Below are 6,000 nucleotides of genomic sequence, written 5' to 3' on the forward strand. Positions count from 1 at the left end.
CAAATGTAGGCTGAAACTAAGCCAGTTGTTGGAAAGCTTTAAGGAAAGTATTTTGACTAATGAGGTGTGTGGTGTGCGTTCTCTTTCTGTCTATTTGATGGGGCCAGGAACCGGAGGAACAGTGCAGAACAGTGATCATTCATAGTGTGTGTTGTGTCTTTACAAGGGAATAATGATAGCAAAACCAGAAAAACTACCTAAAAACTAAGTAAGGGTCATATGAACGACCAACATTTTTTATTTTATGTGAAACCAGGGGGTGAAACAGGTCTGGTCTTAGAAAAACTATTGTAAAATGCAACTAACAATATATTCATACAGTAATCATTTATTTACACTAGCTTAGGTTAAAAATCATTCCTGTAGGTTAAAAATAATCTAACTAAAACATTGAAACGATTTATAAAAATATTCGTAAACACAATTTCAATTAGAAAAAGTGCTGGGCTAATATAAAACTTTATATAAACAACTTACCTCTAAAGAATATTCCCATTTTCTACCTGAAAGTGCTTGTTAGCGCATTGTGATTTACTTTGGCTCCCTCCTGTGGAATATAAATAGAAAGATGTTTTTAATGGATAATGGTAAATAGACAAAGGAAACAAACAGATTAGGTGCTATAAATAGTGACTGCCAAGACCACCTTGAACTACATACAATTGTTGCGCTAATCGGGTGGAAATACAATAGTCAACATTTGAAGTGGATCAAAAAGGTTCATCAAAGTTGTCCTAAGACAAGAACAATACCCGTTCTTGGCAACTTTGATTAACTTTTTTTGATCCACTTCAAATGTTGACTACTGTATATTTTGCTGCTATTGACCTAACAACTTAAGAAAATAAGGAATGTCAGAAATAAGGAATAATGACAGTGTGTGAAGTTCTTACAAAGGGTCATGTTGAAATTGAACGATAAATTAAGGGGCTTATCCATTTTATCCTGTCAATCGTAACCCAGGATTACTGTACACAAACAGCTGCTTCTATAACATTACTGCTCATTCTTCCCCTAAAGTAGTCCAAGTAGTGTATTTAGAGTTGCATTTCAAACACCAACCTTCTATTTTGGATGTCAAGCCGAACCCGAACCTGTTTACATTTATTAGACTCGAGGATTATAAAGAGATAAACTTGTGAAATGCCGCCAGCACAAAATGACATCTACGACTGCATAAACTGTGATATTCCAGTTTCATCTGCATTTTAAATCAGTCTTTTATTAGGTGTTTTATGTATGCATGAGAGTAACAGGGGAGCAGAACTTAAACCTGTTGTCATACCTATTTAGTCTGGTAAGTGAGTCATAAGGGTTTATTGGTAATTTCCGTTCTCTTCGACTGCAAGAAACAAACACTTGTCTTTAAATATCATTTTGATTACTTTGGAAAAACGGTGTCAGGGAAAAGCATATTATTGATGGCTACAAGACTATAAGAGAAGTACTATGAAGGAACAAAGCAGTTTAATGCAGGGCCACTAATGAGACCTCGAGTTTGGCCTTCCACTATACGTATATAGGCAGTAATCTTGTGCACGTGAAACAAAACCCTATTAATTTTGAAGTTAACAAAGTGGTAAGCTATAAGAGTAACTGGCAGTTTTTTTATGTGCAGTATTTGGCATTAATTGAAACTGGCACTTGTAATTTCCCAGCCCTCAAATCTAATTGAAAGACATGCTTCACTTGCACTGCCAGAACTATGAAAACAAGTTAGCCATACTCTATGCGTTCTGAAAAAGAATAAGTTCACCATAATACCTGACCTTGGGGAAATATTGCTTTTAGGAAAATAAACAAACAGATCTTGATATGATAATATATGCAAAGCAGGTAAAGTGTGTAGTAAATTATAAGAGAAATACTGTTCAGATAGTGATGTTTGATGTATCACACACATATATATATATATATATATATATATTAGAATATTAATAAACTTATCAAAACTATGAAAAACACAACTATGGGAATAATAAAAAAATTAAATAAAGACTATTATATATTTTAGCATATTCAGTGTAGTCACATATACAAATTTGATCATGCTTCTTGAGGTCTCGCCCTAAGATGTTTTTAAACAGTGGAAAGAGATTCCATCTATTCTGGGCTCTTACTGGCTGCTTTCATTATTTATCTATTTCAGAAACATTATTATTTAAACTTCTGCATTACGTCGATAGGGAATGGGGAATGATACAAGTCTGACTCTAAGAATATACAAGTGCACCTCGTGCTTCCACACAACCAAAACGAGTTTATCACCATGGGAAATGTTCAACGAATGAAATATTGATGTGCTTTAATATGCTTATTAAAGATAAGCATTAGCAGATAAGTGGTTTTGTGCTCCAGAAGTATGATGGCGATTTAAACACGTCGTGAGTCACGTCAAATTGAGTTGCCACCGATAGCAAGGGCATTATTTGTTTATGAGTGTGAGCACAGGGCAGCACATTCATCCTGTGGCAAGCTGTCTGGTGCAGTGTGACGTCTCCATTTTTAAATCGTTGGCCAAATGTTTAGGGCTGGCCGCCGTGCCAGAGTTTATTTAATGCTATTTGATTTATTAAATACTATTTAGCTATTTAATGTTTGGATTTTTTTAGATATAACGTTTAGATATGCATATAAAGCCCCGCATCTATTCACATTATTAAAGGGAAACTTCACCCAAAAATGAAAATTCTGTCATCATTTACTCACCGTCTAGTTGTGCTATTCTGTATAAATTTCTTTGTTCTGATGAACACAGAGAAATATATTTGGAAGAATGCCTATAACCAGACAGATTTTTCCCCCATTGACTCCCATAGTAGGAAAAAATACAATGGTAGTCAAAAGTGCCCCAGAACTGTTTGCTGTTCTTCAAAAGTTCTTCTTTTGTGTCGAACAGAACAAAAAAAAGATAAAGTATTTTTCCTACTATGGGAGTCAATGGGGGGCAAGATCTGTTTGGTTACAAGCATTCTTCCAAATATCTTTCTCTGTGTTCATCAGAACAAAGAAATTTAGAAAGAAAAACTCGAAGGTGAGTAAATGATGACAGAATTTTCATATTTGGGTGAAGTATCCCTTTAACGCTCCAAACCGTAACATTCTTGTTTAACTTTCCATAGCTCACCAGCTTCTTCCAGCCTGGTTTGTTTCACCTTAATTTTATTGTGCTAATCAGTTCCTTCCTAATGGTGTGACTAACTGTCTGTCCCATTGAGTTTAAGCCAAGATTGTGTGGCTGTGGTGTTTCTCACCAGATAATTTAGAACATATAGAGATACAAGTCAACAAGTAAGGGCTATACATAATAGGTTATGATATATATAATTAAAGTAGGTCTTGCTAATTAATGTGTTCATTTGTATGTTTTGGGGTCTGCTTGCAAGTGAATCTTGTTTTCTTATTACTTTGTCTATCAGAACACCAATCTACTTCTATACTGTAGCTACAAATCCAGCTGCTACTACAACAAGAACTATTGCTATTAATAAAAAATGCCCCAAAGTTCACTTAGGCTATAGTTTTTCTTTCTTGACCACACAGCAGCAGAAATGGACTGAAGTGGAATTTAAATGGCCATGTTTAACATGCTAATTAATTAAAAAGAGACTAGATTTGTCTTCCTCCTCCAGATTGCTTGCTTGAGGCTCATTCATGCATGTTAAATACTGTCTGTTTCATACGCAAGCCATAAGCCGGTTATTTAATTCAGTTTCAGCTTTATACACTGGGAAATACTTTGTTTATTTTGCTTTTTTGGGGTATTTTTTAAGTGAGATTTATGTTGCACAATTTTAGATATTAGAATGAAGGTGAGTAAATAATGACAGAATTTATACTCATTTTCTGCATTCTTTCTGATGCGTTTTAGTGCGTCACAAGTTTGAGATTTTTGTGTGAATCTGCACATCCCTAACAAAATGTAAAATAAGTCCCGTGCATCTCTAGAACATCTAGGACATATATGTACAGTATTTCTCTTGTAGGCAGGTTCCCTTTCCGGAGATCCAGGAGTCCATCGACACTGGCTCAGTATCTTCTGACTGGTCTTTTGGAAGCCGTGCAGCACACAGTGTCAGAGTAGCTGGAGGGAATGAATCGATTGGAGCTTTCACTCGCTCATTAAAGCCAGCAGAACAGATAATCACAGCTCCCAAATCTCAGGGAGGAATAAACACCCTCACTTTTCTTCTGGCCAGACAAGGTAAGCGCGAATGGACAGGAATTCAGATTCCAAAGTCACGTTCATTCATTTTATTTGTATTTCTGGTCAATTTCATCATAGGCAGACATTGTTGTGCATTTTTGCTCTATGACAGTCTAGTATTATTGTAACATGAACTATGTCAGATAAACTGTTGTTGTCAGCTGTACATGTTGGGGTGTTTTTGTCCAGAATAAGCTGACAGTAGACGATTTACCTAAATAAATTATTTTTTTATTATACTGTTGGAGGTGATGACAGATACCTGACATCTCAAGATCCCGTCTACTTGCACACCTTGCAGTTGATACAGCGTATGATAGTATGTTTAGCATCTCTTTCCCAACATTCCCATATTACAGATACCGTATGTTCTCTTTAGGGACCAATATATCATTGATTCCCGTGTCTCTTTTCACGCCTGTATCACTTGCCGTCACCATTTTGAAAATGGTAAGGTATGTTTTGCACTACTTGTGAGATGTGCAGGGGGTGCAAAATTGTCTATTGATGCTGTATTAATATATTTCACAATATTCTTCCATTTATTTCTACAGTAACTGTATTTCGATAATAGCTATATTCGATACTGTATGGCCGACCTTGCAGCCTTACTGCAGAGTCACATGTAATAACCCACACATTATGTAAGTAGACAAAAGTCGCCATGCATTGACATACATTTAAATGTGGGAATAATTGACTCAAATCTCAGTGGAGCTGAGCCGAACGGTTTCACGGCTCAGTCAAAGTTCAACCTTAGAACAAACTCATTAAAAGCTTTTACTGACATGTTCTTTACGTCTTCAGATTCCTGTCATTAACACACCGTACACTGTCTCTTTGGTTTACATCTCTTCTCTCCTTTAAACACCAGCTCATACAAGGTCTGAGTTCTTTGTCGTTCATCTGACAGATTTGTGCTTTATCTCGCTCCTCACTGTCTCTGTTTACAGTGCCTGACTCAGAGGATCTGCAGACTAGAGGGAAAATGAACAGTGAAGAAAGAATATTACGTACAAAGCTTCAATTATACCCTGCTGAATGTGTTAAGAATTCAGATTTTTTTCTCATTTTAAAGCTCCGGCTGTTTTTGAATGGCATTGTCAGCCTCAGGACATAAGCGCTGCGTTCCAGATAGGTATCATTAAAAGATGCATGTTTTTAAATTGGTGATCTTTAAACCATGCGTTGTTCTTGTTAATAATTTCTGGCATTTGCTAAGGCAAGCAGTGCTTTTTTTATTGATTTGTGAGTGTTTTTTTCATCATCTATATTGAAGCTTCACCCTATGCGTTCTTCCGTCGACCTCGAGGGAACGCATGAGCAAGCGAATGTGCATTTACAGGACACAACCCCAGCAAAAGGTAAACAAGTTCTGATGCAAGCAGCTCCTACACGAAATGCTCTGAGCCAGATAGTCCTTTGATATCTCCGACCCCTTAATTATAGCGTTTGCCATGTTTCTTCTGCGTGTTACGTGACATTTGAGCTTACTCCACTTTGTGCTTTTTCAGTTGCTTCTCCCAGTGTGTAATTGCAGCCTCTGGGTTCTGCAGATGAAGTCACTTTTTATTCAACGGTAGTTCTCGCTGTCTGTTTGACAGGCGTTCGTGTGATGACACCGAATAGGTTTCTGCTGAGTTGAATCAAACCTGTACTATCAAAGTTCTATCAAATGGTCATAGTGTTTTAAATCCTCTTTGAATATTTTAAAGGCAGTCAGCATGTAAAGTCACAGCTGATGGTAATATTTGCTGAGGAACGCAGTGCTTGCTGTAAGGACACAAAAGACA

The sequence above is a fragment of the Triplophysa rosa genome, linkage group LG17 (genome assembly GCF_024868665.1).
Source record: "Triplophysa rosa linkage group LG17, Trosa_1v2, whole genome shotgun sequence".
Classification (NCBI taxonomy): domain Eukaryota; kingdom Metazoa; phylum Chordata; class Actinopteri; order Cypriniformes; family Nemacheilidae; genus Triplophysa; species Triplophysa rosa.